The sequence below is a fragment of the Tursiops truncatus genome, chromosome 9 (assembly GCF_011762595.2).
Source record: "Tursiops truncatus isolate mTurTru1 chromosome 9, mTurTru1.mat.Y, whole genome shotgun sequence".
Taxonomy (NCBI): Eukaryota; Metazoa; Chordata; class Mammalia; order Artiodactyla; family Delphinidae; genus Tursiops; species Tursiops truncatus.
In genome coordinates this window covers 63,081,709-63,102,838 of record NC_047042.1, presented here as the reverse complement: position 1 = coordinate 63,102,838, position 21,130 = coordinate 63,081,709, and the positions used below count along the sequence as shown (strand labels likewise).

Genomic DNA, 21,130 nt, shown 5'->3' with positions numbered 1-21,130 from the left:
TAAAACTTTATTTACAAAAACAGGCAGTTGACAGAGTTTGACTTATGGACTATAGTTTGCCACCCTTGGCATAGACTATAAAGAGGCAACTATAGAAACAGGAAGACCTATCAGGAGGCTATTGAAGTAATCCATGCAGGAGATGCTGAAAGCTCAGAACTGAGTGGAAGCAATAGAGATGGCAAGAAGTGGTTGAATTTTTTTTAAGGCAGATGATTTTCTGATGAATTGCATGTGTGGTGTGAGAGAAAGAGAGGAGTCTAGGATGACTTCTTGTTTGTTCTAAGCAACGATAAAGATGTGCTGGCAGCAATTGAGGTGTGGAAAGCTGTGCATGAAGAAGGGCATTTTTAGACGTGTCAAGTAAGCGGTTGGCAACAAAAGTCAGAGCATCGTGAATTGGATTAGCCTAAAAAGTATGCTACAAGGACACGTTTTAAACTCAAGTGTTGATTGCTCGAATTTTGAGACAGTGACCCGATTGTACAAAAAGCTGGGGAATTCAGAAGCATGCAATGATATTACCATGGAGGAAGAAGTTGGTCATAGATCATGTCCAGCCTTTGTTTGTATAACAGTGATCACACTGTTACTGCCCAAGAAACAGTAAGCCAAAGAAAACTGAGTTAAAAGTCACTGAGAGTTGTAAAACTTCCATTAATTATTAAAATTAGAAACAGGCAACAATTCTTAATGTTAAAATTTTTGGCAGAGGTCATCTAGAATGGAGCCAATAATTGCTGAGCCAAGGACAGAGTTGCACAGGACAGAGTTGTGGTGCCTGTCTGTATACTAAGTTGCTCTACTCGGAGGATCCTCAAGGTGTGACCACAAGGACCCCTTGAACAGGTGCTGGTGGCTCTCAAACCCCTTTAGGGGAAAAGGACCACCTGCAACTCCAGGTTGCTCATTCTCGCGTCCTCACGCTGCAGAGGGGCTATGGGGCAGGGCAGAAGGCACTCGAAAACTTTTGCCAGGCCACTTACCCTCTCTGAGCCTTGTTGTCCTCATCTGGAAAACGGGAATATTTATCTCACAAGGCTGGTATAAAGTTGAAAGTGATGATATTTGTAAACATCCTGAAGGGTTGTGCTCACCAATCACCCTTCTATCTGAATATCAGGGAGACAAACACAATTGCAGTTCATTTATCTGTGTAAGTTCCCGAGTTGAATCGAATAAGCTAACTTTATAACTTCATAAATTTTACTTTTCTCAGGCAGAGTTTTAATGTTTTTAATCTTCAAAGATATTTGGAAGGCTCCCAACTCTTGAGTAGAGATATATTCTGTCCTGCTCTGGATTCCAGGCATTAACTGCCCAGCTGCCCCAGTCCTGAAGCCCTGAGAAAAATCTCCCCCCGACCCCTCCCCTGAATAGAAGCTCCTGAGGATTAAGCACTCTGTCTTTTCCCCCCCTACCATTTGTAATGAGGTTATCTCTCCAACATCTACTTCTTCTTTTAGTAAGAACCCAACTTTTAGTTCAAATATCTCATCCCAGCCAGTGTGCTCTGGGGAAAGCTGAATCCCTAGGAGTGGGGCATTTGACTTCAATGTGAGCTCATCAGTAATTGCATATCTTGTTCACACTGATTAGTTCATATATGAGCATATAGCTCAAGTTAGGTTGGTGAGGGTCATGTACGTGTTTGCTAAGCACTGCCGGGAAGGGTGGCTTCCTACATTTCTAAGAAAATTTCTAAAAATCACAGTCTTTCTCTGTGCATGTGGACAAGAGTTCCCCAGGAGTCATTAGTAAGCATCCGTTATGGGTTCACTTGTGTCCCCCTACCCCCACCCCCGACAAAATGTATTTGTTGAAGTCCTAATTCCCAGTACTTCAGAACATGAAAGTATTTGGAGATAGGGCCTTTACAAAGGTAATTAAGGTAAAATGAGGTCATATGGGCTGGACTTAATCCACCGACTAATGTCCTTATAAGAAGAGGAGACTAGGACACAGACATTCACACACTCAAAGAAAGACCATGTGAAGTGTCAAAATTGATAAACAGCAACCTCAATTAAAATAGTCAGGAAGCCAGAAGGGGGAGCTCTCCTGTCCTATGAAGACAGCAGAGCCCAACAGGAAGAAGAAAGACTTTCTCTTCTCTCCTGGCAAGAGCTCAGCCAATGAGAAAACGTCAGCACAACTCAGCCAATGAAAAGCCATTATCGTTTGAACTCTCAAGTCCTCCGGTGGACCCTTTGTTTCCTATAGCCCTCCCAGCTTCCCTTTCCCCTCTTTAAAAGAGTTCTCCTCTCCTTCCTGTGAGAGGACTTGCACATGGCTTGCCATACTTGCACACCCTGAATGGCAGTTCTTTACTGATCCTGAATAAACCCTATTTTTTTTCTGGAGAAATAATTGGCAGTCTATTTGTTATAGGTCAACAGAAGACAAAAGAAGAAGATGGCCACCACTTCAAGGAGAGAGGCCTCAGAAGAAACCAAACTTGGCAACATCGTCATCCTGGACCTCTAGCCTCCAGATCTGTGAGAAAAAAATTTCTGTTGTTTAAGCCACCCAGTCTGTGGTAATTGTTATGGCAGCCCTAGCAAATGAATACAGCATCCTACAACCAGGATGAGGAACAAGGCTGAGAGTGATGCCTTCTACCACGTCAGAGACAGGGTCCTTGGTGGCATTCCCGAATCGCTAAGCAAATCAAGCCCAGAGCTTATTCTGTCACTGAACTTTGCATGACAAAAGCAAAATTGTCCCCCTTTTTGCTTTATTGTTTCAACTGTAACTAATAACCAAGTACACCACTGTGTCCTTAGTAACCTAGAACCAAGCCTCATCATAGTAAGTGCTTAATAGTATTTGTTAAATGACTAGAGGAAGGAATGAAAGAATAAGCCACAAAAGGAATTGTAGTGTGTTGATCTGGGAAGCCCAGTGAGGTAGCAAGCAGCAGAGGAGTGAGTCAATCTTATTATTATTACTATTATTACTACATTCCACTGGACACGTTCTGTGTGGACCAGGAGACAGATATTACCATTTTTAGGCAACAGAGCTAATTCATAAAGGTGACCTGTACTCATTATAACAAAAGTTGTTTAATTGGCAGACATATGAAAATGTAAAAATTCCCCTCAATTTCTACAACTGGAAATTTCTAATTAGAAGCACAGGACTACTAGAGCCAGATCATTTCTGGTCTCTTAATATCATCCAGATAACTCCTTCATTTTAGAGATGAGAAAACGAACACTTAGTGAGGTTAAGTGCCCTTTCCAGGTCACACAGTGTGATAATGGTGGAGCAAACGGAGGGAACAATAAAGAAACCCAATTTACGGAGGGAACAATAAAGAAACCCAATTTCTCTAAAGAAGAAAAAGTTTTCCTGGGATAAGAGTTCATTCCTTTTAGTTAAATTATTCCCATAGTGACAGGACAATACCTTCTTTTCCTGCTCAAGAGAAACTGATTTTCTTTACAAACATAGACCATCTCTTCTCAGAGTGGGAAACAATGATGGTATTGTATAGCCACTGTATGAGTAATCTAAATGAAAAGCATGCACATTTATTCAGATGTTAGCCAATCAAGCAACTTTTAGTGGAATGAGTGAGTCATATGGTAGAGAAATTTTGTAATATTAAGTAGAAAAGAATACACAAATGTCAGAAAAAAAAATCCTTTAAAACCCTTTTAGTTCAGGAAACATACTTAAATCTTAAGCAGTGTGTTTTGTGTTCTTTTTACACTTAAGAAAAACTTTGACATTGTGGCATAAAAGGTGAAAGATGAGATAATAAGACATTAGGTAAGTTGTGAAAAGAGAAATACTGAGAAGTTGACAGAAATAAAAAGGTACTGGATAATATAAGGAATGAATGTTTTGAAACTGCTCAAAGGAAAGGCAACTTTTAAGATACTTTAGAAACATTAAAAGGTAGAGTTAACACTGCTAATCAAAATCAAATCAATAATTAGAAAAAGTTTTAATAGTTAGAAGAATAGGACCAAGATATATAAATGGTGAGAGAGAAGGACCATAGTTACTGACGTATGAATAGTTAGTGCTCCTGAACATAAGATAAGAATAAATGGAAGATAATCAATATTCAGACATAAATAAAATGAGCTAAGAAATCACTTTAATCTGCAGATCCAAAGAGCTTACTTGGCAAAAAACAGAACTGATATAGTGGATCAATAAATAGATATAACCAGGTAAAAGTATGAATCCTCAAAAAAAACAAAAATTAGGGGACTTCCCTGGAGGTCCAGTGGTTAAGACTCTGAGCTTCCATTGCAGGGGGTGCAGGTTTGTTCCCTGGTAAGGGAACTAAGATCCCATACCCAGCTCAGCGCAGCAAAAAAAGGAAAAGAAAATCTGGAAACAAAAGAAAAAATCTGGTAAGCTATAAAGGAAGAAATTCCAGGCTGACTTTAGACTCCTCTGTAACATGGGGTGCCAGAAGTCCGTGGAGCAACATCTATGGTGATCTGAGTTGTGAATTCAAGATTTCCTCATCTATACTGCCATTGTCTTGGAGGCAAGAGAAAGTCTTTTTCATTGATGCCGGATGCTTGAGAATCCTATCCAGGCTGAATGAGGAAAAATATTAGCACTCAAAGTACTCCAGAAAATTGGAAGCTCTATCAAAATAAAGGAACCAAGAATGGGGAAGCCAACTATTGGTGAGCATTGAAACATTCAAATATAGAAATACTTGCTGATAATTATTGCAAGCATAGTCACAAAGCAGAAGACAAATGAGATAAATATATTTTTTAAATGAGATTTTATTAAAATGCTTAGTCCCGTGCTTGGAAAACAAATGCAATAAAAATTAAATAGACGCATTTAATATTAATATCACATAAATAAAATTTAAGCAAGCTAATAAATGAAACTAGAAGGATTGTGTGTGTGTGTGTGTGTGTGTGTGTGTGTGTGTGTGTGTTTGTAACATTAAGCACTCAGACCTATATTAAAGATATATTAGTCAGGAGCCTTTAGGAGCCAAATAACAAAATGTTAAAATTTATAAAATAAATATTGATAAAAAATACTGGGAGAAAATTAGACAAAGTGTGAAACTTTTTAACCACTTTTAGTCACTCATGACATATCAAATAGACAAGAAGTACATATATGGAAATAGAGAAAATCTGAAGACTGTAATTAATAAGGGCAAATTCAGAAAGATAAGCACAAAGAATACATTGAGAGACTGAATATACATATGGACAATGACCAGACTGTATATAAAAATGGAACTCTGAACTGCAACCTGAAGTAACCAGCTCAGGAAGCCAGCCTCCTATCTGTAGCAACCAGTCCAGAAAGCCAAACGATAACTGCTCTAGTGATCTGCCCCAAATAGGAAGCACTTGATTAATAACTGACAGCTTCCCTTATTAATAACCGACTCTGCTTCCAACTTAGGACCAAACAGAGAAAGACAAATATGCAATGCTAACCAATCACATAGGATGCTGTGCTTCTGGTTAGTCTGCCTACTGCTTCCCATGCCAACAGTTTCCAATCAGGGCACACCTGCAGCCTTTCCTTTTTTTGTGTGTGATACAAAGCTTTCCCACTCCTCTGCCTACCTTTGAGTCCTGCCAACACAAATGATACTGACTGACTTCCTTGCTATAGTAAGCTCTAAAGTAAACAACCATTGCTTTTTTTCATTTAGGTGATTTTTTTTTAATTTCCCCAATTTTAATTATTATGTCCTAATTTTAGTAAACGTTAGATATTTTTCAAAATAAATAATTACGTGTTACACCTCAAAGGTACTTTTAGTAAATTCCAAAGAGCAGGAATCCTTCTAAAAATATTCTCTGACTGCAAGGCAATAAAATTAAATGTGAATTACAAAATGTTAAAGAAAAATAAAGTTGCCTAGAAATTAAAGATAAGAATAACCAAAAACTACTAAATAGTTATTTAGTAGTGAAAGAGGAAATTAAAAATTCAACACTAAAATATTTGGAAAATAAAAACAATAAGAATTATCTCATAAAATTTATGCATTCAGAAAAAAATCCTTAGTCTTAAGCATTTTCATTATGAAAGGGAAGAATTACAAGTAATGTCATCAAGATGGCAACATAGATCATTCCTGACTTCAGTCCTCCTCACAAGAAGACCAACTAGCAAGTGTCCATAGACAAGACATGATTGTGAAAACTCTAGAACACAGGGGTGATGTGAAACAACCCCCTGGACCACAGAGACCAAGAAGGACCACGTTAGAAGGGTAATTTGAAGAACTACACTCTGACAGCATCATCCTTCCCCCAGGCAGGCACAAGGCCACACTGAGAGGGCCCTACTGGGCCTACAATTTCTCCAGTGGGGAAAAAATATCCCAAAGTGCGCATCCACTTCCCCCAGTGTTGCAGGACGCTTCCCAGGATGCCCTCTCTGGTCTCAGCTCACAAGAATCACTGGGAAAATCTGCAGGGCTTGACCACTGTGGATCAGAAACAAGCAGAGAAGAAGGGTGGAGCTTATAACAACCAGTGCTCAGATCTTGGCAGATGACATTTCTCTTCACACATGCACCAGAGCAAAGATCACAGATGGTGACCCCATTTGGCTAGGGAGCTTAGTTGGTATTTTTGCCTGATTTGGGTTGCAGGATATAAAATCAACATACAAAAGTCAGCTGCATTTTGATGCACTAAGAATTATCTGAAAAAGAAATAAAGGAAACAATCCCATTTTCAATAGCATCCAAAACAATAAAATACTTATTAATAAATTTAATGAAGGAGGTGAAAGATCTGCACACAGAAAATTGTAAGATACTGATTAAAGAAATTGAAGAAGACACAAATAAATGGAAAGATACCCCCTGTTCATGGATTGGAAAATTTAATGTTGTTAAAATGTCCATAATACCCAAAACAATCTATAGATTCAATGCAATCCCTGTCAAGATTTCAATGGCATTTTTCCACAGAAATAGAAAAAAATTCCTAAAATTCATATCAAACCACAAAAGACCTCAAATACCCAAAGAAATTCTGAGAAAGAAGAACAAAACTGGAGGCATTACACATTCTGATTTCAAAATATACTACAAAGCTGTAATAATCAAAACAGTATGGTACTGGCATAAATATAGACACATAGACCATTGAAACAGAATTGAGAGACCAGAAATAAACCCATGAATATAAAGTCAACTAATAGTTGACTGTAGGGAGCCAAGAATACTCAATGGATAAAAGATAATTTCTTCAATAAGTGTGCTGGGAAAACTGGATATTCACATGCAAAAAAATGAAACTGGACCCCGTATCTTACACTGCTCACAAAGATTAATTTGAAGTGGATTAAAGGAAAATGTAAGATCTTGAAGCCATCAAACTCCTAGAAGAATACATAGGGAAAAACTCCTCAGTATTGTTCTTGGCGATGATTTTATGGATATGACACCCAAAGCATAGGTAACAAAAGCAAAATAACCAGGCAGGAATATGTCAAACTAAAATGCTTATACATAAAAAAAGAAATGATCAACAAAATGAAAAGGCAACATATGGAATGGGAGAAAATATTTGCAAACAATATATCTGATAAGGGGTTAATATCCAAAATATATAAGAAACTCATACAACTCAATAGCCAAAATAGAAATAATCCATTTAAATTATGGGCACAGAACATAAATAGACATTTTTCCAAAGAAAATATTCAAATGGCCAACAGGTACAAGAAAAGATACTCAACATCACTAATCACCAGGGAAACACAAATCAAAACCACAAAGAGTTATCACCACAAACGTTAGAATGGCTATTATCAGAAAGACAAGAGGTAAGTGTTGGTGAGGATGTGGAGAAAAGGGGACTTTTGTACATTTTTGGTGGGAATGTAAATTGGTGTAGCCACTATGGAAAACAGTATGGAGTTTCCTTAAGAAATTAAAAACTCCCATATGATCCAGCAATTTCACTCCTGTGTATATATATCCAAAGGAAATTAAATCTCTATCTTCAAAGTATCTGTACCTCCATGTTTATGACAGCATTATATACAATAACCAAAACATGGAAACAACCTAAGTTTTCATCAGTGGATTAATGGATAAAGAATACATGGTATAGGGCTTCTCTGGTGGCGCAGTGGTTAAGAATCTGTCTGCCAATTCAGGGAACACAGGTTCGAGCCCTGGTCCGGGAAGATCGCACATGCCGCGGAGCAACTAAACCTGAGCGCCACAGCTACTGAAGCCCGCGCGCCTAGAGACCACACTCCGCAACAAGAGAAGCCACCTCCGTGAGAATCCTGCGCACTGCAATAAACAGTAGCCCCCGCTCGCCGCAACTAGAGAAAGCCCACACGCAGCAACGAAGACCCAATGCAGGCAAAAATAAATAAATAAAATAAATAAATTTATAAAAAAAAGAATACATGGTACACATACACGATGGAATATTATTCAACCATAAAAAGAAAGAGATCCTCCCATTTGTGATAACATAAATGAATCTTGAAGGCATTATGAAATGTCAAAGACAAATGCTATATGTGGAATCTGAAAAAAAAAAAAAAAAAAAGAACTCATAGAAACAGAGGACAAATTGGTGGTTACCAGAGGTGGGGATTGGGGGAAATGGGTGAAGATGGTCGAAGGGAACAAATTTCTGGTTATGAGAAGAATAAGTTCTGGGGATGTAATGTACAACATGGTGACCATCATTAACAATACTGTATTGTATATTTGAAAGTTGCTTAGAGAGTAGATTTTAAAAGTTCTTAACATACTCCCCTCCCCCGCCAAACACAGATTGTAACTATGTGAGGTGATGGATGCTAACTGAATTTATTGCAATAGGTACATACAGCATATCATTACTTTGTACATATTAAGCTTTTACATAGTCTATGTCAACTTTATCTCAATAAAGCTGAAAAAATATTTAAAAAACGAATGAGCAGAATTAAAATAAATAAATGAACTGAGTATGCAACTCAAAACCCCAGGGAAAAAGTGAGTGAAATTAGCATTGGAAGTGGTAGTGAACTCCATGGATGGCCTTGAATACCTCAGTCTTCCTGGTCTCACCTCCCTGCCTGAACCTCTCAATTTTCTCTGCTGTCAGATAATTAACAGGAAGGCTTTGAGGGTGGCACATACCTTCGTTTATTAGTAAATTGCTCTCCAGAAAGTGCTTTGAGGCAAAGCTAATTTCCACCAATGTGAGAAGATTTGGTCCCATCAGAAGAAGAATGTTATTTGAATATGTGCCAAAAAATATATATTTTCTGTCTTTCCTTGGTTGAACACTCAATGGGAGTTACTCTCATTAGCTCCCCTTCTTTATGGCATTTGAATAAAACAGACAAGTCAGTCTTGAAGATGATAAATGACTAATAAATTTTAATTGGCACTTTAGCTCATAAAATATAAACAGTCATTAAATTCATCCAATAGATTGTTAAAATGGAAGTGCTAAGAATGGCAGAATATGCCAAAATAGCAGCTTTAAGAACTTCTGGTTTCCTTCCGTTCTCAAGACTAAACCTACAGTCAAAATTCCTAATGGAAGATATAGAGAAGAATTAGGTAAGATTTTTTGAAGGGAAAAGAAATATGGAGAAGAGGGAAGTGAATTAAAATATACAGATGCAAAATAAAAACAATTCTTCAAATGTCTTGTAAATGATGTCTTCTTTGTTTTCACAAATACGAGTGCTGCTATAATTACTGTGGGGGAAAGAAAGGCCAGATTAGGTGTGGCTTCTTCTCTGATACACTGGCTAGGGTGGAAGAAAATGCTCCTTTTTAAAATAAGCAAATTAGCCTTGAGTAGGTACAGATAGAACATTTATAGGCGAACAAAGAGAATCCGTGTCCTCATAACTATTGCAAGCCAGTAGGGCTTTTGTTTTCAGGGTCCTTTTTAAACAAGACTCAGTGTGGATCTGTGTTGGTAGTTTCTAGAGCATTTGTCCCGTGACATTTTTCATCATCTTTTAATCTTGGGTGACCTAACAGGACATTGGCCAGTTTGAAGTGTCTTCTTTTGATGCAGTAAGTTCATGTCTATAAATTTTCTTAAATAAATAATAAAGAATGCTCACAAGATTTAATTGTGAGAATATTCATTGCAGAATTGCTAATAATAGCCAAAAACTGGGTGGGGGGGAGGTTATGTGAATAGTCAACAATAGGAGTTTATCTACTTAATGGGGCAGTCATCCAATGGGTCACTGCAGTGTTTGGACAACATGCGAAGTGCTGGCCTTCCAAGACATGAGGTCTAAAGAAGAAAGCATGGCACTCTGGAGGAAGCACCTTCAAAGCAGTCAAATGGGTAGTCAAACAGAGATTCATTGTCTAAACTTCTCAGTTCTCAATGGAAACTGAAATATGGAAGACAAGCTATGCCAGAGACTGCTACTTATCTCTGTTCTCTCATTCTTCCTTAGGAAAAGAAGCTTGATTTTATTCTGGCCAATGGGCTAAAAATGAACAAACAAAAACATTTACCAGCTTTTCTTCAGTTAGAGATAACAAATGAGATGCAAGCAAAAATTAATGGGTGGGAGTTCTAGGAATGCCAGTTAAGAGGACACATAGCTGGCATGAGCCCCTCTTCTCCTTCCTCCTCTCGTCCTTTTTGTTAGACTAGAATCTGGGGATTATGGCAGGAGTTCTAGCAGCCACCTTGAACCAGGAGCCATCCATACCATGAGGTGACCTTGAGTATGAAAATCCTTTAATAGAGTAAAAATATATATACAGGAGCCTGAGACCCCAGTGATAAGAAAATAAAATATGAGCCCTGGACCGTCTACCTCCAGAATTCTTTACATAGGTGAAAATAAATCCTTGTAAACTTAAGCCACCATTATCTGGATTTTATAGATGTGCAGATGAATCTGACTCCAATTGATTCACCTACTAAATGGAAATCAAAATGTTCCTTAAAGAATCACTCAAGGATACCGGCCTGTAAGTAGGAAGCTGCTCTTAGGAGGTGAGTCATGATGGAAAATATTATTTAATGAAGGGCATTAATATTGCCTTACCCAGTAATAACTGTTAACTCTTACTTTTCTCTATCAGAAGAGCCAAGAATTAATGTCTCTGAATTTAATTTTCCAAATATGTGTGTCACTGATGATGTCAATTGAATCTGATGATTCAAGAATATGTTTATGTGAAAAAATTTGGTTATCCTATAAAACAACATTGGAGAGTCAAAGACACAATTGGTTGTAGCTGAAAGTTTCAAAAATATATAATATTCAATTTTAATATATTTGCTTTGCTATAATGCAATCTCCCTCTGTTGCCAGAAACATTTGACAAAGTCTTTTAAACATAGAAAGTTATGTTTCTGTGGATGATTTTAAAGAATATAAAAGAAAGGGGAGCTGAGTGCCCTGTTAGGGTCAGTATGGCTTAAAAAGAAAAAAAAAAAGACTAGGGAAGGTGAGATGCCTGTAAAAGAGAGCAAAGGTTCAGCAGAGTTAGCAAGTAAGAACCAGAAGTGATGACTAAAAATGTAAAGTCCAGAAAATTTGAATAAATCTTGGGGAGGCCATTAGCATAGGATAGGGGACTCAAATCAAATTTATGTAAATCTGAAAGAATAGGATCCTTCAGCTGATACCAGAGTAACCTTTTTATACATACTAAAGACTCAGATATGTATTCTCAAATCCCTTACTACAGGATCTGAGATCATGGTGAAACGTGTATGAAGGAAATTTTAACACTTTAAGTAAGAAGTTAGCCTAATCTCAGACTCTAGGCAAACTTTCTCTCTCCAAGAATTCTTCAGTTGAAATGCTCCTGATCTGACCCCTTGAGTTTTTCCAGAGGGTATTAACAAATTAATTTATCTAGACTATCTAGACTATCTAGAACATTCGTGAGAAATTAAGCCCAGGTTAACATAGCAGACTATGGATTTGACTAGAACATGCAACTCTTCTTTTTGACAATAGATGGTGAAATTTCAGTTCATTTATTATTATTCTTGACAGTACTTTAAATTCTAAGCTGATATCCTTACCACCTCTAAATTCTTACACTCTAGAAGAACACATAGTTTTGTAGAATGTTGGTTACAACACTGTAATTGAAAAAATATGGTGAAAGAAAGTTATTATACCCTCATCCAAGAATTTTGCATTTACTCGATAATCCTAATTACCCTTTACTCTATTTTCTGGGATATATTCTTTAAGCTCATAAGACGGTATGATATGGTAATATCACCTTAGTGAACCATGGAGGCTGCTGTGTATAGGGAAAGTAGAACTCTTTAGAATGCTTTGGTAGCACTGATAATGATATTTTCAAGTTTGTTGTATAAGGAGTTATTTTTATAATGGAATCTTATAAATATTTAAATATGTTAAATTTGCTGGAAGAAAAATTCAAATTTGAGTTTTATATCCCTGTAGAAATTTCTCCCAAATTTGCGGTTGCATTTTGGACTGATAATACACCAATTCTATTGGTAAAATAATTGAAAGTGAGGAGCCATTGGAATTCTGCAAACACTGCAGTTATGTACCTGTGATGGCCAGCTGAGCCACAAAGGTCATTCTCGACTTCCTCTTCCTTCTCAGTGTAGAGAACAGCATGATGGCATTTCCAACAATGGTAAAAACACAGAGGACCCACAGAGTTATCAACTGCTCAGTCTGTGAGAAACAAAGCAACACAAAACTGGTGTATCAGTGAGGATCAGGGTACTTTACAGAATGCAAGGCTCAGGCTTTGGTGTTGAAATGTCTTCCTCCTGGTCTCCTATCCCCACCTGTCAAAGCTCTACTCTCAAGAGAACAAAGACACAGTTGTCCTTATTTACACTGGCAGCAGTGTAAATTGATGCAACCTTTAAAAAGATCCATTTGGAAATATATGTCAAGAGACAAAAATGTATACACAGTATTCTTGCCAAACAATTTTAAGCCTATGTGAAAGAATTCTAAGTTTGAAAAAGAACACTACAATCACTACGCATATTTACTGTAAGAAGAAATTGGAAACTGTTGAAAGATAATAGGATAGTTAAGTAAATAAAGCACTTCAATTCAGTGAACTATTATGTAGCTATTAACAATGACAGACATGAAGATTATGTGGCAACATTAAAAATGCTTATAATATAATGGTAAATGGAAAAACATAATAAAATTGTATGTTGGGTGTGATTACAACTCTGCAAAATTATACATGCAGGGAAAAGACTGAAGTATACTAAAATGTTAAGCGTGGTTATTTTAGGGTAGTGTGATTATGGGTTATCTTACTATTTCTCCTTTGACAGAATTATATAATATAGTAATATTAAAGTTCCACTGAATAGTGTATAATTAGTAAAGATGAATAAAGCAGGAATGCTACTCATTTAAAATGTCAAGTTCTTCATAAAAAGTTTTCCACTCTTCCTTCAAATGGAACTTTCCATCTACCTAAAGTCCATAGCCCAGAATAAGCAGAAGCCCGGGGGAACAGGATGGGTTGGACATAAGGACGGGGTGGGCTGAGCTGTGGGTGAGGAACAGGGAGCCAAGGGGACCCAGAGGCAAGTCGGAAATCAGAAGCCAAGAGACTTCAGCCCAAAAGGTCTGGGCAGAGTCCTGGTAAGAATGCACACGTCTAAGACTGGAATGAGAAGTGCTTCTGTTTGGAGAAGATGGTAAGAAGAGCCTGAAGAAACCCCTTGTGATGGTAAAATTGTATGTGTCAACCTGGCCAGGCTAGAGGACCCAACTGTGTGGTCAAACCCTAGTGTAAGGTGGTTGTTGTGAAGGTGTTTTATAGATGTGATCAACATCTACAATCGCTCGACTTTAAATAAAGGCAGATTACCCTCCCTAATATGGGTGGACTTCAACCAATGAGTTGAAAGCCTTGAGAGCAAAAGCGGAGGTTTCTCCGGGAAGAAGGAATGCTTCCTCAAGAATTCCTTGTGGGACATAGAAATCAAGCCTAAGTTTCCAGCCTGCTATATCCTTTAAGGATTTCAGACTTGCCACTCTGAAACACTGCAAATCAAATTATCCCGGTTAGATGTATCAGTGACTTGGAGGTCAAGCCTCAGGAGGGCTGGAGCAGTCAGTGCTGGCTCGCCTGAGCCTTTTCTTAGGAGCTTGCAGTAACTGTGCTTTGGGCTGGGCGTCCCAGGGTGCTCTGTGAACAGGTCAGGGTCTGTTCTCCTTGGGATTCGATGATGTGTACGGAGCAGGTTGAACAAATCCTGTGAAATCAGGTCCACTCCTGCTTTGGAGTTTTCTATTGAAAGACAATCTCAACCTTAAGTCACTGGCTCCAGGAAATTTCCAGGTGAGAGAAGTTCCCTACTGTTGCTTTCCAAGAGCCATGTTTCTTTATTTGTTAATTCATTCAGTATCAGTGAATTGTCTCTAGTAGAAAGTGTTGGCACTACAAAGGAGACTAAAACATGTAGATTGTATAAATTATACCCAGCCAGAATTAAGTCCTGTTTCATCAAGTTGTACAAAGGTCATTAAGTATGAAAACAATTACATAGTTGTAGGATCATTTATTCATAGTATACTTAAACCCATGTTTGCACATACACCTAAACACACACGCATCCCAGGGTAATACGAGGATTTGGAGAATTATGACAATAGGAATTGGGGAAACAAGTGTAGAGGCATTTGAGCATCACAGTCAAGTGAGCCATTTAGTAGAAAAGTGAGTGGGCATTCAAACCAGCCTGATTTGGAATCAGATTCTTTACTACTTGCTAGATGTGTGACACATCAGTAAATGATAACCTCTCTGAGCCTGTTTTCTCGTTTATAAAATGAAGACAGAAATAAAATCTGTCTCAGGATACTTGTGATGGATAGATATGATGACAAAAATGGAGATTTCTAGCTCAGTGACTGATGCATAGTACATGCAAAATAAAACTTGGTTTATCTCCTTTCTTAGTTTCATGGACTACACTTAGGTTTGAGCAGTGATTTATAAATAACTCACTACTTTTTAAGAATGATGCTTGAATTTACCCTCTTTGTCCTATTTTCAGTTCCAGTCTGCTGAAATTTCACTTGAGCCTCACAGGCTTTCCACCTGCGCCTCTTCCCCACAGGTACTGACGGTATACCAACACCATTCTCAGAACCAGTGTTTAAGAATATAGTTGGGGATTAAATGCCCCCTAGTGGTCATGTGAGGCAAAAATTCAAGCCAGATGCTCAATAGTGAGTAGAGGGAATAGGTGAATTTGGAATTTTTCAGTGACTAGAGACTGTTTTAAGCTCAGTTAAATAGTTGTGGGATTATGACTAATTGGTTTTTAACCTCAAGTTACTGAGGTCACGCAGTGACCCCAGCTTCCTGCAGAGCAGAAAATTACAACCTTGGTTTGAGAGGGATGAATTGCAGTGTTCTCTTGACGATGCTGATGCTGCCATGGGGCTGATACCTGGGATTTGACTCCATGCGATATGCTTCCAGAGCCAGAAGGATTTCCATGAGGCCAGGCATTAAGTCTGAGTCACCATTTTGGACTGAAATTTTGTCTTCCCCATAGAAAGTGATTAATAAATATCTGATGGATGAATATATGGTTGATGACAAGGACAAGGGTACTTATAAGTATCGTAAGAGGTTACTTGAAATGAAAATCATCTCAGGAAATACAGGACATTTAGCTGTATGACTTGTTGAAACTAGATATGTCAGATTTGTCTGGAGAGGAAGACATGATTTATTCAAATCCAAGGAATAATAATCCTCTTTTCCTTTGCAGTCCCGGAAACTGAAAACAAACAAAACCAAACAAAGCAAACAAAAAAACTCTAAGGTATCTTTAACAATCACAGAGTGAATAGGAACTAACATTATTTGAGCGAATCACTTTTTAATCTAGCACCTGACTGACTTAGTTTGTAATGTATAATAGGTACTCAGTAAATAGGTACTCATTGGTCGGGCTGCCAATCGTCACAGCCTGACTGATGAGATGACACTGTCCTCATTCTTATAGGTGAGGAAGTAGGGCTCAGAGAAGTTGATATCTAGGATACCTGGCTTATAAGCGATACAGATGGAGTTTGAACATGGCTTTGCTTGACTGAAAGTCCATGCCCTGCTTCCTGTAGTGGCTTTCTGCTCGAATATTAGGCCAGAGACGGTGAAGCTGCCTCATTTCTTTTCAATTTTCAAGTGGGAAACAGATCTTCATTTTCCTTCTGACCCAAACTTGTCTGAAGCTGGGTTTTTGGAGCTGAGTCGGTTTCATGACTGTCTTCCCCAGGACTGAGAGTAAGGTCAATGCTCAGTATGTGTTTGGATGGATGGACTCTGGAGTAACGTGTGGCTTCCACACAGCAGAAGTCGTAAATATCGCACAAGATGCAGCTGCATCGTCTGCCCCAGGGATCACAGGGCTTTCTCTACCCTTTACATTTTTATGTTTCATTTTATGGTTCCTGTTATTTCTGTGATGTTGAAGATGAATATCTCAAACACAGGAAGGAGAGAATACATCATACTTCCCAAGAGAGGAAATGAAGTCTCAGAAGGTTATGATTCAGCCTCAGTTCTCAGCCAGCAGTCCAAGAAGCTCTGCTGTCCTGTCACTGAGACCAGTGTACCACCTGTCATTCACAGCATCAGGCTCTGAGGTCTGCTCCAAGCCTCAGTAATTGGCTTAGGTGGGTTGGAAATATCAAAAGCAGAGCTCTGAAATCATCTAATTCCATTGAGGCTGAATCACTATGTAACACAGGGAGCACACAATCTGAAGTGAGATAGGCAGGAGCAGACTGCAAAGCTTTGGATTCCCAAAGCTGCCTCATTAGACTTGGGGAATGAGGTGCACTGAGGATCTGTAGACCCTTGGGCAGTGACCATTTCTGAACCATCGGAAACCTGTCATTCAGGAGTTTGTCCCAATTTTTCCCTGTGTCTCGCGCTACCTGCTGCTTCAGGAGCATTGCCAGGTGGTCAGCAATCACTAAGGAGGTCAAGCAGGAGGCACGGGGGTAGGACCAGGCTTGCTCATGGGAGCCTCTGCCTCGGCTACTTCCCCACGACCCCCTCCTCCTGCCGATGCCCCTTTGGAAAATCTGCATTTTCACCACCCTCCCAGTAACCCAGCTTGGAGACATCCTTGCAAATACCATGGAATTATTGTCATCACAACCACCTATCTGCACTCACATTTTCTAGCTGTTTTACCTGGACCTCTGGGAATTCCGTCTTGGATTACTTTCAGGATAGCCTTCATTGCTAATACTCAATTATGAAAAAATATATAATGAGACTTTTTAATTAGTTACTTAATTTAAGTAATTAGTTTATTATTTATAAATAAACTATATATTTATAGTTTATTATTTAGTTTAATTAAATTACAAAAAAATTAGAGAATTACATAAAGCTGCATGTAAGTGTGGATGTTAATTCCAGTCTTATATTTTTGTAAGGCTCTTAATATCATTTTAACAGGGGTCTTGAACAGAAATGTAGGTTGCACTCTCTGACTAGGGGCTGGTAGGACCAGCTGGCAGGAGGCCTCCTGCATGTAGAAGAGAGAACATGAATGGAATGGGAAGTATTGTCGCAGCCTGGGTCTGTTGAGGTGGACGGCAGGGCTGTGGACCAAGATGGTCCCAAATATCAATAGTTGGGCACTAAGTGTCATCCTGTGATCTCTCATGTAGTGTACCAGAGGGGGAAGGCATTTACTCTGAAGGGAGAGCCTTGGCATATACCTATACGATGGTGTAGAAATGATACTCAGGCCCGAAGTAGGAAGCTGTCCTTGAAGTCATGTTGCTGTGACAATGATTATACTGGTTTACAGTCTGTATAATCAAGCTCAACAAACGTTTATTGAGAATCTAGCAGCTAAGTTCAACATACGTTGGGAACTTTACCGTAGTTCCACAGAAGTTCCATAGTACCATAGAAGGAAGGCTAGGACAGGGAGCTTCTAGTCTGGTGGTAGAGGCATATATGTAAACAAAAATTTTCAGTGTGAACTACTGTAATGGAGATGCTGTAGGATCCCCAATAAGGGGCATGTAGTAGAACTTGAGGAGGGACTGGTCATGGTTGGTCAAAAGGTATATCCTGGAGAAATTAATATGTGAGTTGAGTCTGAGAAATGAGTAGAAGTAGCCAAACAAACAAGTAGGTTGCTTGGCAAGAGTATGCATGAAGGCAGACTGAAAACTTTCAGGTTAGTGATGACAGACAGGGACCATCCATGAACATTAAGTGTGGTCACAGATCAGAGAAAGGCTTATAATGAGAAACTGGACTTGTGTCCTAAAAACTATTTCAAAAGTGGAGAAAGGTCCACACTGAGTCTTTGTCCTTAGTTAAAAGAACTTGCTACCAAGAGAAAAGATTCCTCCCCATCTGGAATCTTCCCCAATTGTCTTCATTGCATGTACTACCTTTGCCCTACTTCTCAACACCATCATCATAGGTGACAGAATACAACTTTAACTCCCTCAAACTGGGGCTGAACAAGAAAGCAATTCACTGTCTAACATTTATTTCTCAGTTTAGCCTCCAGGACATATTGAATAACTGTATTATTCAATACAGCTCTTTCTACTCTGACCAGAAAGGGTTAGTTACTAGTCTGGAGTATTTGATCATTACTGCCTGGGTCATATTTCGAGTTTAATTAGCAGTGTTAACTTCCCACTGCCTAATTGTTCTCATTCATATCAGGCTTTGGTGCAAATCAGGGACTGCCTTTACATGACAGGCTGATTCAGCTTTCTGGTTACTAGTGAATCCTTGAATTTCACCAGAAACAGAAATGCACGTGTCCCACATTCATTTTAATGTGAGTCCCTTCTTGTGATTCGTTCTTGAATCACAAAATGACCTCCAGATTAATCACAAATAGGGTACACTGGAAGCTTTGAGGCAATTAAATTCTGGGATTCCATCTGAATTCCCATAGTATATCAGACCACAGATGCTAGAAATCATCTTAAAACCCACTGGGCTCCAGTCTAGGTAGAAATTAATATTGTTGAACAAATAAATGAAGTGTCTGCTGTGTACCAAGAACTGAGATTAACATTTAAATTGCTATTTGAGCTCTAGATCCTTGAAACATAGAACACTAGCATTTGGATAAATTAGGTCCAAATCTCTGCAATGTAGTAGAAACCAAAGTAATTCTATGTAATAAAAATACCAAGAAACTATTCTTCCTCATGATCCACATAATTAAAAAAATAACACCGTGGGAATTTGTTTTCTGTTTTGGAGGTGCTACTCAACAGGGAAAGTGTCCAAGGAAACCTCCCCCTGAGGGCTTATCTCAGCTCAGACCATGATACAATCAATCTGTCATTTCCAGTCCTTCCAGGAGGCTCAAAATCAGGTAGCTAGGAGAAATCTGGGGGAGCGAGCAAATGGAAGGACAGAAGCAGATGTGAGGCCAGGGCATGGAGCTGAACATCTTGGTAGATGAGAACAGGTGGGGGAATGGGGCGTGAGAAGGGCTCTGTCTGATTCCAGGGAGATGGTTCTAGTCCTATATTGCTACTCTTGGTGGCTTCATTTTCTGTGCATCTAAATTGGGTGGCTGGTCAACAGAGTTTAAAAAGCTAATGATTAGTGTACATCCAATGACCGCTGGTCATCTGCCTTGGTTTCCACTGTCCTCCCATTCTCTTGCCTGTGTTTCTAGTCCCCTACATGCTATCTGATCCCCTACATGCAAGCCTCCCCAGCCCAAGGTTGAACACTAATCCTTCCACCTCTCATTAGTCACTTCATAGGCTCCCTGAGAGCCTATCCAAAGTCGACACATGCAGGCACCTGCCTTACTCTGAGCATCACTCCCACTCTACCCGAGCCTCTTGGATTTCGATGGAGTTGGCCACATCACCTTGGGCCTATGCTTAGGAGCCCTGGTTCCTAGCAGAGGCTAGTGCCCTGGGCCAGGTTGATTCTCTAAGCCTGATGCCTGCCTCTGTCTAATCCACCTACCTACTATTCTCAACTTAACATGGAAGCCCAAGTGCGCTTTATGGTTCAGCCCATCCCAATGATAATAGAAAAATGACACAATTGGAAAATGGAGTTTTAAAGGAATAGATAATTCACATGTTGCATGCTTAATCCAGAAATCACTATTAAGATACTAATTGGGGGTCAGAGTGGGGAAAAAATTCTAAGAGGAGCAATATGAGAGAGGAGAGAAAGAAATGAATTAGGAGAATCACTGCATTCATCACTAAATTCCTGAATTCTGCTTTGGCTCTGAAAGTGTGTAAACTTCATTATTTAAAGACTGCATCCCTCTCGCACCCAGACAGTTCATTACTAGGGAGACGCTGGCAGGTCTTCAGACCCTTCGATGTGTGATTCTTGGGGGCCAAGTGCATTATCTGGAACCTCCTCTTCTTCCATTTGGCCTGCTTTACCATCACAAAGGTGTCTGCTTTCAGATGCCTCTTAGAGCCTCCCTTGTGATTTGTCTGCAGAGGAAATAGATCCTTTCATTTGCTCTCATGAAACTGCGACTTGCAAAATATTTTTGAGACATTACATAGTGTATTTTACGTGATTATTTTGTTGATTCTGATAATAAAAGTAATAGGTGCTCACTGTCAAAAATTTAGTGAAATATTTCAAAAGTGCAAGGACAAAACCCCATCTGCCAGAGAGAATTTCTCACTTTCCCATTTTTGGTATATTCCTTTTTATATTTTCTGGCTATATATCTGGATATGAATAGGTATTTATGTATCTGTAAAACTTGGAATATATTATATATGCAGTTTATTGTGCTGTTTTAAAAAGTTTAACATTGAATAAGGAACAATGATTATTATAGGTGCATAATATTTCTTAATATTCCATCCTGTGGCTGTGTCACAATTTCACTTTTCTACTGTCAGATATGTACTCAATGAAATAATCTAACACAAATGACTATGTCTAAAGTTTCCTTGAATATTTCTTTACTATTCTTAAGGTTTAATCCTGCAAGTAGACCTGCTAAGTCCAAGTGTAAATGTACTGTTTATGCTTGCTGTATATTACCAAATTGCTCTCTAGAAAAGTTGGGTTAAGTTGTCCCGATTTACTTTCCCACCAACAGTCTACAAGACTGTCACATGCTTTTGTAACGTTTGTCTTTAATCCTTG

At 38.8% G+C, this 21,130-nt stretch overlaps 1 long non-coding RNA gene across 1 annotated transcript in view; it reads left to right on the top strand.

The window, feature by feature from the left end:
- Window positions 1-17,257, top strand: part of LOC117313605 (uncharacterized) — a 165,165-nt gene extending 147,908 nt beyond the window's left edge. Inside the window, exon 8 of the long non-coding RNA XR_012334030.1 lies at window positions 2,392-17,257. This is a non-coding gene — a long non-coding RNA (uncharacterized lncRNA). The remainder of the gene's footprint in view (window positions 1-2,391) is intronic.
- Window positions 17,258-21,130: the final 3,873 nt, after the last annotated feature.